The sequence below is a fragment of the Lolium perenne genome, chromosome 3, assembly GCF_019359855.2.
Source record: "Lolium perenne isolate Kyuss_39 chromosome 3, Kyuss_2.0, whole genome shotgun sequence".
Lineage (NCBI taxonomy): Eukaryota > Viridiplantae > Streptophyta > Magnoliopsida > Poales > Poaceae > Lolium > Lolium perenne.
Window position 1 is genome coordinate 5,276,602 of NC_067246.2, and position 15,062 is coordinate 5,291,663.

At 50.2% G+C, this 15,062-nt stretch overlaps 2 long non-coding RNA genes across 3 annotated transcripts; both read right to left on the minus strand.

The window, feature by feature from the left end:
* Nucleotides 1-2,656: 2,656 nt before the first annotated feature.
* Nucleotides 2,657-5,388, minus strand: LOC127325534 (uncharacterized). Of its 2 annotated transcripts, none has more exons than XR_007867224.2 (4): nt 4,939-5,388; nt 3,846-3,914; nt 3,645-3,737; nt 2,657-2,936 (listed from the first exon to the last, which is right to left on the minus strand). It is a non-coding gene; the product is annotated as an uncharacterized lncRNA (long non-coding RNA). The 2 variants fall into 2 exon arrangements; XR_007867223.2 differs by having other exon boundaries at nt 4,895-5,388.
* Nucleotides 5,389-13,189: 7,801 nt separating this feature from the next.
* On the minus strand, nt 13,190-13,920 carry LOC127325572 (uncharacterized). Its single transcript, XR_007867254.2, has 4 exons — nt 13,891-13,920; nt 13,693-13,803; nt 13,535-13,604; nt 13,190-13,454 (listed from the first exon to the last, which is right to left on the minus strand). It is a non-coding gene; the product is annotated as an uncharacterized lncRNA (long non-coding RNA).
* Nucleotides 13,921-15,062: the final 1,142 nt, after the last annotated feature.

The window sequence follows — 15,062 nt, forward strand, 5'->3', positions numbered from 1 at the left end:
TCCCATTTGAGTAAGTTAGGCAAATGAAGAGTCTTTTATTACTAAAGTGCTTATGAAATAAAACTGGCTTTATGCAAATGAACCTAGCGCTTAGCACCCCCTTACTCTAGTTGATAGTGCTTACATTAGTATTAGTTTGCGAGTACTTTAAGGTACTCATGGTTTTGTCCCTGGCTATTCAAATGGCCAGACTATGAAGAGGAGAACCAGTACCCTGAAGATGGACAGCAGGACGTCTACGATAACTAGGACCACTCCTGACGTCAACAGTTGCCTGTGGAACAGATGGACCACGACCGCTACTTCGCTTCTGCTATGTGTTTTGTAATTGGATCTCTAGATCCACTATGTTCTAAGACTGGATCATGTGATCCTCTATTTGTAAGACGATTATGGTATGTAATGAATGATGTGTTGTGATATCAATCTATTATGTCTCGCAAAAACAATATTCCTGGGATTGCGATGTACGGCATAATAGGCATCTGGACTTAAAAATCCGGGTGTTGATAGGCCGGACAAATACGTGGCCCAACGCGGCAACACACTGCAAATGCGGATGGCCGCGGCGTCCAGATCTGGGCTAGGTTTGCGTTGCCGCGGATGGCTAGCGGCATCCGGTCGCGTCCGGCTGCTGGCCTGTTCGTCTCCCTTGGGCCCACCTGTCGGTGATCGGGAAGGCTTATTAAATGTGGACTGGAGGGATCTGTCCCTCCAGTCCACTCCCCACTCCACTGTCCACTCCCCGAGCGCAACCGCCGCCATGGCCCCGAAGCAACGGTTCGCTCCCAGATCCAACGACGGGGAGGCCAGCAGCAGCCGCCGTCCTCCGCCGGCGCTACTGGCCGCCGGAGGAAACCGCGGCGACCTACACATCGGAGAGGCCGCCCGCGGCGGCGCGGCATTGGCGCAACCGGCACCGCTGCTACTACAGCCCAAGCCGGAGACCTCGGAAGAGGACCCCGACCTCCGCGCCGCTCTGATCATCTCGGCGGCGGAGGAGGAAGCGAAGTGGCCGCAACTCCAAGCGGCCATTCGCACCTCCGCGATGGAGGAGGAGGCCCGGCAGGGCGGTCGAGGACGCCGAGGCCTGGGCCTTGTACGACCAGTCCCGCCGGGAGGAGGAAGCGACGCGGCGGCGCGAGGAGGCTAGGCTCCGACGCGAGGAGCAGCAGCGCCAGGAGGCCAGACGCCGCGCGGAGGAGGGGAGGCGCTAGCAGACCAGGCGCCTTGCCTGACAGGAATGGGAGGCGCAGCTCCGCGCTGCCGCAGCCGGAGCGGGGCCGGGCGGCTCCGGACCCCCATTCCGCCTGGGAGGAGGCCCTGTGGTCTCCGTGGCCGGAGTCCCCGGCGCGGTCGAGCCACAACAGTGCCTCGCCGCCCGGCGACGTCGTCGACGCCGACAGCGACGACGGCCACAGGGACTAGGCGGCGCACCAGCGGCCACCGCGTCCTCGACCAAACCCTAGCTTAGGGCTTTTTATATTTATTTTAACTTTAAAGCCCATATAGAGGGCTTCTTTTGTTAGTTATTTGCCCACAATAGAGCTATGTACAAATTTGCCCAAGATAGGGCATATGCTTAATGGAATTTAGTTTAAATTTACATTTTAATTTTTTTTGTTTTTCTTCAAATATGCGACGCGTCCGCGCGTTGAGCGCAGCGTGTGACCCAAACGGACACGCGAACGAGGGCTGCTGTCCGGGTGTCCGCGCGGCCAACCAAACGGCCCAAAAGGAACGGTCCAGCGCGTCCGTTTGGGTCGCAGGGTTGGAGATGCCCTAAGGATCTGCGGACCGAGAGCTCCTATAGGAATTGCACTTTATCTTGGTGGCTTTGTGGTTTGAGAGCGGACGATGTACGCCCGGGCTTGGGTGCACTCGGCAGGTGAGTGGCTGTGGTTAATCGCGAAGCAATCAATGCTGCCCATTTTCTAGTGATATACGGTGTGTTGAAATTGCAATACACGTCTTCTTGGTCTAGTCTGATAGTACAAACTTTAATAAGGACAGTTGGCTCGCAGTAGAAAAATAAATTTCCTCCGGTCAGAACCTGTACCACACAGGCAAACCATTGGAGTTGTGGCACATCATGGACCATTTTTCATTTGTTCATTAGTAAACGGAGGCTTTTCATGTGCCAGCCGTGCAACGTGTTTTAGTCTAAACAGGTATAGTAAGAGGTTGGGAAGGTGAAAAGTGCTAATTAGAGCCCGGGCTCTTTTAAAAAAATTGAAAACTTCCAAAAATTTCAACTATATACGGTACCAGCATGCAAACTTTTAATGTGAAATACCTAGTATTGTAGATACAGCAAAAAAGACAAATTGGACAATTTTTTGAACATTAAAAAGGGACACTATCCATGCTTCTAGATCTGGATTTTTGTTACTCCCTCTGTCGCATGAAATATGTCTTCATTTTGTCTAAATTTTGAGACAAAGTTAGGACACCAAATTTAGAAAAAGTTAAGGCATATCTAATTTTTTTTATCGAATCAAGGACACAATACAAGATATTTCGTACCGAAAATTCTTAATAAATTTCCAGTTTGAGCACCAGAAAAGCTATGATGTATTGATGTTGCGAATGGTTATCCGTCTAGTTTTGTTCAGATCCATGTAAGTCTTCTTACTGGTGTTAGCAGAATAAAATGTAAAACAGTTGAACAGGGATTCTTTGATTTAGATGAGATTGTCCAGCAGTGAACATAAAGACTGCAGGCCCTGGGGATCTTGGAGTTTTGATACACTACTAATGGATTTAGACATAATTTACATGTTCGGGCATCTACACAAGAGTGGCAGCATTGCTTAATCCAACATGGTAAGTTCAATGTTAGCCTCGTGGAGGCGATCTTCAGCAAAACTGGATGCGCTCCCTTGCATCATCATTACTTTGTGTAATATCATTCATCCGTGGTTATCAATATTATCCTGTGATATGTTGCAAGTAAAATAATTTGTCAGCTATGTTGTGGAACCCCACAGCAACAGCCAAGATTGGTAGCTACACTTTTTTTCAGGCTGGGTAAATATATAAAAGAAATTGATAACCATAGAAATCATATAAAGGTAAAACCTTGCAAACTGCTAATTTCAAGTCTTAGACACCAGTTTTTCACAAAGAAAGATGTGCAGATATCGGATTCATCACTGTAAAAAAGGGTTGAATACAGTCGTGGCATCACGAATATTGTTGTTACTATAATATTTGCATAGGAAATAAGGAGGAAAGTTCAAGCAGCGTAAAATGATAACCTCCTGTAATGGGTGTAATAGTATAGGGAATCGCTTTGACAAGTTAAATTTATCGACTTGCCAGTCAGCGTAATATTTCTGGATGCATTCAAATAAATCCTTTTGGATTAAATTTGCAGTTAGTTTTAGCTTCTTTGTTGCATTTAATCCTCAAGATCCAGTGGTAGGGTCCATGACATGAATTATTTTGTTCGGCGTTTCAAAAGAAAAATTGTACAAGGTGTCAAGTAGAAGTAAAGGAGTGTGGAACAACATGGAGAAGTGTTTTATAATCTAAATTATTTTGGATTTGTGGGAAGGTATGTGTGCATTAGTAACATAAATAAATGCATTCGTGTACTGATTAATTGGTAATATATAACATTATAGTGTAGTGGAACTCACCAGCCAGCAAGAGTTTACGGTAAACCCCTGTTTGACAAATTGGTTTGGGATAGATGCAATATTTGAGTAATTCATTACTGCCACCACATCTACCTGTGATTAGATGATGGACTATGGTTAATGGCGTTAATAAGTAATGTGGTGTAATTTTTATAGTGCTAGATATGTAAGCTAAAAATGGTGCGAATGGGATAGATTTACCGCAAATTATGGTTCAAGATGACAGCTCCAATGAGAAATCCATGCCATGATGCATTCTGTGATGTTGATCTGCATTATTCGCATGATTATACAAGAGAAAAGCTTGTGATCCATTGGGTGGTTCCAATTAACAGTTCCTGATAACAATTCCAAGAATGTCTACTAATCTAGGGTACTCATGTATGATCATGACCCGACGAAATGAAAATCGTGGATCGATTAAAAGTTATGTTTACTTAATTAACAACAAATATACAATGTGCAACACTCACATTTCTGCAAGAACTTCCAGTAATTTAGAGAGGTATGAAAATAATCTCGCATAGCTAGTAAATAGAGGTTTGTGAAACAGGATGCACAAATTATTTATATGCTAAATTAGGGTAGTTGTGGTAATTGTAGGTGGGCTTGCGACAGTACATAAACTAGATTTTTTGACAATGGCGAGACGTTATCTATGCAGGTGCTTAATCACAAATGTACGATGTCAGGGTTATCTTATAAGATTGTCTATTTGTGTGAAGAATTGTAGTGATTGTTAGTTCATAGAGTACAAGTTTAGACTCAAACGTAATATTCAGGTCAACAAAAATAAAAGGGGTATATATCAATAATTTCGGCAATGCTTACAGTGGGGGAGTTATTCAACTGGAAGTTAATTATAATCTAAAGGCATCGGACACAAAAATGTCCATTATTTTCCAAAATGGGTCGCCCTTGACAAGGGTCTGCACAACCGGTAGACCTATTTGGACAAAAACTTGTCAGTTTGTTTAGTCAATAACAAAGAGGGTCTACATGTCATAGACTCTATAATTTTCTATTCTCGCTGAAATCAGTATATCTCAAACAATTGCAATCAAAATTTGCACTGAATCACATACAGCTAGCAAATTCTAATTATGCGTACTAGTACAACATTTTACCAGATAACAAAAAAAAGAGATCACCCAAAGAGCTAGCAGATAATGCATAGATTAGCTAGTGCATCGTGTACTGATTAGCTAGCAGCCAGGGACGAAGCTCCACAAAGAGTGCTATGGTGTCACCTCTACTGGAATGAGATCAGGTTATCCAAGACAATAGCGCCGACCTGCTCCGTCCCTGCTATCACCTGATGCGGACGACGTGGGGGCGCGCACCACAGCCATGGGCACGGACCGAGCGAGCCTCACGCGCACAACCACGAGCTCCTGTGGCCGCGGGGAGAGGGCCTAGCCGAGGGAGACGCCGATAGCAACCGCGACCTCGTCAGGGCGGCGGCGGCTGGCGCCGTCGGTCGGGGAGTCGCGGCGGGGCCGGCCAGAGCGGAGGCGGTGGCCGGTGGGGATCGAGATGCGCTTCGACACGGGATTAGAGTTGAGAGAGAAGAGGAAATAGAATGGGCATGACTGCTTTTCTGCTTTTGGACCTCCATGTTCTACGATGCATAAGAGTGAGGTAGTTGGGGCTATCCCCGCTCTGTATTTCATCAGGCTGTCTATACAACATTATACACAACGTGTTATGACGTAGGCTTATGAAACGGATGGTCTGATAGGGATTCGATAAAAGGAGCACCCAAGCTCGGGCTTCCTTCAGAGTTTTCGGCTTTGTGGCCCATATATAGACCAGCAAACATTACCATCGCAGGTATGTACTTCAACTGTGATTGCGAACGAATCATCGATAGTCGATAGTCCCAACTCCCAAGCAATAATGATACCTCCTTTTCTCTCCTCCGCCGGCAAGTAGCCAAAAGCTTCTACTCCCTCCGGTCCATATTAATGGACCAGATTCGCGTGGCCATTACGCCGAATCTGCATGAAAGTACCATTAATATGAACCGGAGCGAGTACTTGAGTGGACACGGACTGTCGAGTGTTACACGTCTTTGGGTGAAAGGTTCAGCGTCGATGTTGAGCTTCTTGGATCTCCTTGAGCAAAAGAGCCATCTTGGATCGATTCCCAGATCGAACCGACAACTAATAGTTTTATCCCACAGAAAAAAGAGAAATTGATAATGTCACACACATGAAACAAGAGAAAGAAAAATGATTTGAAGGCCGAGTGGGCGCAAAAAGATGCGAGCAACGGCCCGGAAGTCGTGCAAAGATAAAGAGAAAGCGAACGGGCTACATGTCACGGGAATAAATGGAGGCAGCCATGCATGCACGCATGCCGACGATTAGCATGGCCGAACGAAAATGATTAAGCCAGCACACCGCGCGGAATAAGAGGAAGCATGCATGCAGGGAGGCGATTAGAATGTGTCCGGGCAAGAAATGATAGATTAACGAGCGTGAACAGTGAGAGTGACGAACTGCACGAAAGGCAATGCATAAGGGTGCGTCGCAAGGGCATTATGATTTATGAGAAGCCACACAACACACCAAAAGTTTCTTTCGCACATGGGCTCCAGTGATCTCAGTATTTCAAAAACATATTTCTGTAATTTTAAAAAATCTGAAATTAAATCCGTACATATGTATAAACATTCCGAAGGTATGCTGTAAATTTCGGATGAAAATATGTTGTATTTTGAGCCATACGAAAAAGACTAATTTCTGACAAAAATTTAAAGTTTCCATCCCTATAAATTTGTTATTTTTCCTGAGCTCAAAATACAAGACAATTTCTATCAAACATTTACACGAGTATTCAGAACATGTGTATGTATTTGTCGAATAAATTTTATAATTTTTTAAAACACATAAATATAATTTTTAAATATTACAAAAGTCTGGAGCACTGACACGTGGGTGCACCAAATCTGCTCTCACACACGACATTGATATATAACAGTACTTTATCAAAGGAAACCTAGGGGAATTTCACAGTTTTGCTTTCCTTCGGATTTTTTCCCCTTTTGGTCGTGCTCGTAACATGGGAAACAGCTTACCAATTCCTTAGGAAAGGCAAACTTTCCTATGCTTTTCACGGTAACTGAAACTTGGCAGCTTTGGAACACACACTCTGGAATGCTGGACTACTCAAGGAGTCAAGCGAAGGACACGTGAAAGGACAAACAGGTGGTGTATCTTGTTGAACGAATATGTATATGTATAGGTTTGGGTTTTGTATGTTGCACCTGTAGCGTCTCTCTCCCTTTGTATTCACGTGGAGACTAGACCCGGTCACACCCCTGTACCTATATATGTGCCTCGTGCACGATCAATCAAATCATCGTTGCACCAAATCACTTCTACATGGTATCAGATACCGCACCGATCCCTAACCCTAGCTTCCGCCTCTCCTAGCCGCCGCCGCCGCCGCCGTCTCTCGGCCGCCGCCGCCGCCACCTCTCCTAGCCGCCGCCGCCGCCACCTCTTGGCCGCCGCCGCCGCCTTCAGACCGCCGTCGCCGCAGGTCTCTCTGGCCGCCGCCTCCTCCAAGCCGCCGCGCGTCCTACCCCACGCGCCGCCGCCTCCCGACGCCATGTCGTCGGCCTCCTCCTACTCCAACCCCTTCGCCGGTCCCGACCCCGCCACCATCCGCCTCATCAACATCCGCGATCGCGTCCCCGTCACCCTCGACGCCACCACCTCCTCCTACCACCCATGGAAAACCTACTTCACCCTTCTCTTCCGCGAGGAGAACCTGCTTGATCATGTTGATGGCTCCATCGACTCGCGCATCATGGCGGCTGACCCCGAGTGGACCTCGATCGACGCTACGCTCATCCGGTGGTTCTTCACCACCATCTCGCGCGATCTGTTCCTCACCGTCATCAAGGAGGGTGACGACGCTGCCGCCGTGTGGACCAAGCTCAATGGCTTCTTCACCGACAACAAGCTTCAGCGCCGCGTCTTCTTGCATCAAGAGTTCACATCCTGCCACCAGGACGACCAGACCATCGACGAATACACTCGTCGCCTCAAGCAGTTGGCGGATGAGCTGCGCGACATCGGAGCCCCGATCGATGATGATTTCATCCTCAGCACCCTCATCGCCAATCTTCATGAGGACTTCGGCAATGCGGCTAGCAACCTCACCCTGATGCCCGACCCCTCTTTTTCCAAGTTTGTGTCCTACCTCAAGCTTGAAGAACGTCGGATGAAGGGCGTGAAGACTCGCGCGCAGCACCAGGCTCTTGCCGCCGGCGTCTTCCGCGGCGCTCCTCCCACCGCCCCGGTACCCGCCCCCCTGCCGCCCCTCAACCGCAGCAGGGCGGTCGTCGCGGCAACCGGCGTGGCGGCCGCAAGCAGCCGCAGCAGCCGCAGCCGCCGGTCCCTGGGGGCGGCCAGGCTCACCGCGCGATGCAGCCCTCCCCTCCCTGGACGTACGGCACCAATCCTTGGACGGGCGTGGTCCACGCATATTCCATGCCGGTGCCTCGGGCACCCGCTCCGAGCCTCTTCGGACCGGCTCCGTCGACTCATCAGGCGTACTTCGCCGGGCCCGCTGCGTCGCCCCACGGTGCCTCCTACCCGGCCTTCGGCGCTATGCCTCCCGCCGCTGCGTACCCGAGCTACTACGCGCCTCCGCCTGTCGCCGTGCCACCCGCCGCGTACCCTCCACAGGTGCCGCCACCATGGGACCCTGCTCTCCTCGCCGCGCTGCACTCGGCGCCCTCTCCCGCCAACTACGGCGGTGGCGGTGATTACTTCATGGACACGGGCGCTACCGCTCACATGACAAATCATCCCGGTAACCTCACTTCTTCCACTCCCGTCCATACCTCCACCCGCATCACCGTCGGCGACGGTTCCTCTTTTACCATTACACATGTTGGTAGTATGTCTTTTCCATCCACGTCCACTCCCATTAAGATGTCTAATGTCCTTGTCTGTCCTAACTTAGTTAAAAGTCTAGGTTCTGTTCGCCAACTTACTCGTGAAAATCCTATCTCTGTTAAATTTGACGCCGTTGGTTTTTCTGTGAAGGACGCCCGCACTCGGACGGTTCTGCACCGATGTGATAGCCCTGCCGACGAGCTCTACCCGGTGCACCCCTCTTCCACAGCCGCCACTCGCCCAGCCGCCCTCACCACCAGCGTCGACCTTTGGCATGCTCGTCTTGGTCATCCCAACGCCACCGTCTTGCGTCAAATTCTTCAGACTTTTTCATTCTCATGTAATAAGGCCGAACATCATACTTGTAATGCCTGTCGTCTTGGCAAACACGTACGGCTTCCCTTTAGCGAGTCTACCACTATTTCTACTTTTCCGTTTCAGCTTTTACATAGTGACGTTTGGACATCCCCGGTTGCTAGCAACACGGGTTACTTATATTATTTAGTCCTTTTGGATGATTTCTCTCATTACGTATGGACATTCCCCCTTCGTCGTAAGTCTGACGTCTTCGCCACTCTCACTACCTTCTACTCCTATGTCGCCACTCAGTTTAGTCGTCCTATTCTCACACTTCAGACTGACAACGGAAAGGAATTCGACAACGCTGCTGTCCGCCATCTCCTCGCGTCGCACGGCACTGTCTTCCGTCTCACTTGTCCTTATACGTCTCAGCAGAATGGCCGCGCCGAACGCGTCATCCGCACTCTCAATGACTGCGTCCGCACACTGCTGTTCCACTCTCACGTCCCGCCCCGCTTCTGGCCGGATACTCTCTCCACCGCTACCCTCCTTCTCAACATCCGACCCTGTCGCCCTCGCTGGAACTATGCTCCTCATCAGCTCCTATTCGGTGTCCCACCGTCCTACGATGGTCTTCGGACCTTCGGGTGTCTCTGTTATCCTAGCACCGCGTCCACTTCTCCTCATAAACTCGCCCCACGTTCCGTTCCCTGTGTCTTCCTTGGCTATCCCCCCAACACCAAAGGTTACCGGTGCTATGATCCCGTGTCCCGTCGGGTTTACACCTCGCGACCCGTTTACTTTGATGAGCTTGTGTTTCCGTTTCAGCAGGTTCCACCTCACGGCAGCGTCGGGACACTGGCTGCGCCCGCGCCCCCTGCAGCGCCGGCTGCGCCCGCGTCTCCTGCGACGCCGGCTGCGCCCGCACCCCCTGCAGCGCCGGCTGCGCCCGCGCCCCCTGCGGCCCCGGCTGCGCCCACGCCCCCTGCGGCCTCGGCTGCGCCCGCGCCCCATGCAGCTGCACCTCTCAACGGTGTGCTCACCCGTGCTCGGACCGGCACTCGTCGTCCGAACCCGCGCTACACCGACCCCGCGTATGCGTACGCTACCTCTACGTCGGTGCCGTCTCCACTGCCCTCCTCCGCCCGTGCCGCCCTTCGTGATCCGCACTGGCTTGCTGCTATGCGCGAAGAGTTCGATGCTCTCCAGCGCAACCGCACATGGCAGCTTGTGCCCCGACCTCCTCATGCCAATGTCATCTCTGGCAAATGGGTCTTTCGGCACAAGACTCACCCGGATGGTTCTCTTGAGCGCCATAAGGCGCGCTGGGTGGTACGCGGCTTTCATCAGCGTGCTGGCGTGGACTTCACCGACACCTTCGCCCCGGTTGTCAAACCGGGCACGATTCGCGCCGTTCTTCAGCTTGCGGCCTCTCGAGCTTGGCCGGTTCACCAGCTCGATGTGTCCAATGCATTCTTGCACGGGCATCTCACTGAGCAAGTGTTCTGTCAGCAGCCTACTGGTTTCGTCGATCCCGCCTTCCCGGACCATGTGTGCTTGCTCTCCCGTTCTCTATATGGGCTCAAGCAGGCTCCTCGAGCTTGGTACCAGCGGATGGCGGGTTTTCTCCAGCAGCAGGGGTTTCAGTCTACACGGTCCGACGCCTCCCTGTTCGTGTACCACCAGGGCGCCGCCACTGCATACCTCCTTCTGTACGTCGACGACATCATCCTGACTGCTTCCTCGACGGCTCTTCTGCAGCAGATCACCGCGCAGCTCAGCGCTGAGTTCGCCCTCAAGGACTTGGGGGCCCTCCACTACTTCCTCGGCATCGAGGTCGTCCGCACCGCCACCGGGTTCTTCTTGCATCAGCAGAAGTATGCGCATGAGCAGCTGGAGCGCGCCGGCATGCTTAACTGCAATCCCGCTTCCACGCCTGTCGACACGAAGGCCAAGGTATCCGCCGTTGAGGGCTCTCCGGTGTCCGATGCTGCCTTCTATCGCTCCGTCGTTGGCGGTCTTCAGTACCTTACCTTGACGAGGCCGGACCTTCAGTACGCTGTTCAGCAGGTGTGCCTCCACATGCACGCTCCGCGTGACACTCATTGGGCACTGGTAAAACGGATCCTCCGTTACATCCGTGGCACCATGTCCATGGGACTCACCCTGACGGCCTCTTCCGATACCAGCCTTGTCGCCTACTCCGACGCCGACTGGGCTGGGTGTCCTGACACGCGCCGCTCTACCTCCGGCTACTGTGTCTACCTTGGTCCCTCCCTGATATCGTGGTCGTCTAAGCGACAACCCACGGTTTCACGCTCGAGCGCCGAGGCTGACTACAAGGCTGTGGCTAACGCCGTTGCTGAGTGTTCCTGGCTACGCCAGCTTTTACAGGAGCTCCACTGCCCGGTTCCGAAGGCTACGATTGTCTACTGCGACAATATCTCTGCGGTGTATCTCTCGGCTAATCCCGTACATCATCGCAGGACGAAGCATATCGAGCTCGACATTCACTTCGTTCGGGAGCACGTCGCCCTTGGTCGTGTCCGTGTTCTACACGTTCCCACCGATCAGCAGTTCGCCGATGTGATGACGAAAGGACTTCCTACCTCGACTTTCGAGAGCTTCAGGTCCAGTCTTTGCGTCACTGGCGTCGCTTCGACTGCGGGGGGGTGTTGAACGAATATGTATATGTATAGGTTTGGGTTTTGTATGTTGCACCTGTAGCGTCTCTCTCACTTTGTATTCACGTGGAGACTAGACCCGGTCACACCCCTGTACCTATATATGTGCCTCGTGCACGATCAATCAAATCATCGTTGCACCAAATCACTTCTACATATCTGATCTCTGTTCATCCGTTACGGTGATTCCTTTGCTAGGTTCCCAACTGCAGAAGCTGCAACTTTTCCTGTGCTTATCGATCCTATGTTTCGCCGATGCTTTCCTTCCATATTCCTAAATTTTACACGAGTTTTCCTGTGTTTTTCGCACCTGCATGCCGAACGGAGCCTTAATTTGAACCGGCCAGGGAAGACTGCAACCTGATCGATCCTTGTTCGTGCTGGAAACGTCTCTTCCGGCCAGCATCAAGCTAGGCGCGTTGCTAGTCATGTCACAATCCTGAATGGCATTAAGCCTAATAGCATCTTCACCTGCGCGTCTAATAGGTGTCAGCGGGTGCGCTATGGGACGCGTAGGCAGTTGCTCCTTCTACTTGGGGAGGGTTGCCCCACACCGACGCCCCCAATATAATTTTCTGATAAAAAAAAATTGAATCTCGCGTATAAAAATAGAAATTTCAATGAAGTTTTTCAAGTAGAAATTTAATTGTTGGCCAACATCTGAGCACCAACTCACCGTCATCTCATAGTCCGCCTACCAAAAAACAACTTGAGCTTCGCAGCCAAATGGATCAAAGGAATGGCGTGAGCGGCGGGGCCACCTCGCTCCATGACATCCGGCTCGGCATCGGTCACTAGCGGCTCCGCATCCATCACGGGTGGCTGCTGCACGACTGGTGGTTTTAACGATATCACCCCTTGGGCTTCCATCACCTCCTTGCCAATCCTCTCCCAGTGACAAGGGGGAGGAGCTCCTATGTCCGGTGGTGGTGTAGTAGTACCAGCTCGCGGCTTCGGATTGTTGTTTCCCGCCGAGGCTGGGGCATAGCTACGCCGTTGCCGCCTTAGCTACTGTGGCGGCCTGGTTCAGCCACTAGTAGAAAAACGGTCATCTATACCGGTTCCAGAGGGCCATTCGTACCGGTTTTGCAACCGGTACAAATTATTCGGCACTAAAGCCCCCCCCCTTTCGTACCGGTTGCTTACGAACCGGTATAAAACGGGCCTCCACGTGGGCCACCAGGAGAGCTCAGGGCTGAGGATCTTTGGTACCGGTTGGTAATACGAACCGGTACCAAAGGTTCCCCCCGCGGCAGGGAATTTTCCCAAATCTCTGCCGCGGCAGAGAATTGGCTTTTTAGGGTTTTGGAGAGGTTTAGGGATATCGGTTTGATTCATATCGCGTCGATGCACCAGAAACGCGTTTGGGTTTAGGTAGTACATGAAGATCAAGATGATGCATAGCAAGTTGGTGCATATAATATAACACACATGTTATTGCATGAGATCGCAAATTAAGTAGCACTATGCATGAAGATCGATCTTCATGCATAGTGGTGCTCTCCGAGGCGTACTCTATATATGTCTATTACATGTAGCATAGTGGTACTCTTCGAGTCAACGATATATGTAACATGTACATCTTCATTCATTGTGGTGCTCTGCGAGTGGTGGTATGACGTCCCGAAGGAAAAATCCCGCCAATTCCTCGCCTATTGCTATGAAGCGGTCATCGATTGAGAGCTTGTTCCGCTTTCTTGCCAACTATAAAAGAATAAGATACAAATGAATACATGAAACAACTATTACTGAAACTCGGCACAACTTATGATAACAAAACAAATTTGTGAAGATTGTTTTTGTACCTCTTTATTTCTCTCATTATTCGTTCTCTCGTTGACAATTCTGCGGATGAACTCGCAAACGAAGAATCCACAGAGATCGGTCCCCGGAGGTTGTTGCGGGCATTTCTTTACAAGAATATAATTCAATCAAACAATAGTCAAGTATGATAATTGAAAGGTGTGTGGACCTAGGTAGTACTACTTACTTTCGCACGCCATCGCAGCTTCGGTGGCCATTCACGGGACGTATCTTCCTTGATGAAAGTTTGCCATACGCTGCTCGACAAAAGAAAATGCATAAAAGAGTCATCAATTAGTTCAAAGCAGGAAATTAACGAAACAAACCGATAAGAATTCAAATTACCTTCTGAGCATTAAAAAACAAGACACGTATAGATCCTTTTCTTTGGTTAGTGAGTCCAAGACTTCAACTTCTCCAATTTCCAAATTGATGACGAGAAGAATAAAGTGAAACCTACGCACGTTTCAATATGTAGTCATTAGTTAAAATTTTGACATACGGTGAGCAAAATATAATGTGTTATAAGACAGTAAGACTCACTCGAAGTTGTAAGGCCAAAGTATTAGCTTTTGTCACGTTGTCGCTTCAAAAACCTTAGCAAAGTCTGCGGTGTATCCTTGTTATAGAGGGGATCATCTATGGTTTTGACATGCATTGTGTTCGGGTCAATGAACCCAATGTACGTGATATCGTCCCTTTTGCATTCGAGCATCTTCGATCTGCATAATATAGCGCACAAAAGATTATAATCTGCAGACAATGAACGACTTCTCAAATTAAATAAATAAATCACTTACAGACAATAGCAACTGATGATTGATTTGTCGAGGGCCCGGAGATTGTATAACTGAAAGAGTTCGGCGAAGTCAACGTTCACACAGTACTCCTGGAAGTAGTGCTCTTCCCTAACTCGCACCATGATAGTCTCGATCCCTTCCTTTGAGGCCTTAAGGTACCACGAATGCAAGTTACGCATACATGTTGGTACCTTCCTGAGATTCTCGACCAAATCTTTCCCTTGAACAAACTGATATGCTCGTTCAGCTAAGGCGTAATCAGTTGCGTCTTGTCGAGAACTTTGAACGGTCTTCCCGTCAAACACCTTGAGAGGGGCGACCGATTGAACGGGTTGTTGTCCGAGCTGGTAGACACAGTGTATCCCTTTTATCTCCCTGATACCCGATTTAACGGGTTTTGTCGCCTCGATCATCTTGTCATACGACCTTTCAATAGAACGCGCATAGTCAGATGGCGGCGATGGTACAGGGTCATATAGATTGTCAACGGTACGCACAACTTTCTCCCGATCTAGTGTCTTCTCGAAAGGTATCTCTGGCACTTTCGGTGCAAAAAATTCTTCACCTCGGCCTTAACGGCCTCCGCGTTTTCCTCCGGAGTTTTTTCCCAAGGTAACTTCTCGGGAGGCGGCGATTGTTTCTCCTTTCGAGCATACTTCCTCGGCGGCGTACCGTTCCGCAACCCGGACGCTGTCTTACGCGGAGGATCTCGAGATGGTGGACTCACGCTGGGGTCCCTCTCAGGTAGGTGTGGACTTGGCTGCTCACCAGGACTGCCACCAGGAGGAGTCGATGGCATTTGCTGCTCATGTGTAGGAGTCGGTGGCCTTTGCAAAAGGACGACGTACTTCTTCGGCCATAGGGCGAAACCGTGCTTGACATCGCCCAGTGTCCTCTCATCTTCACCTCTAGGAA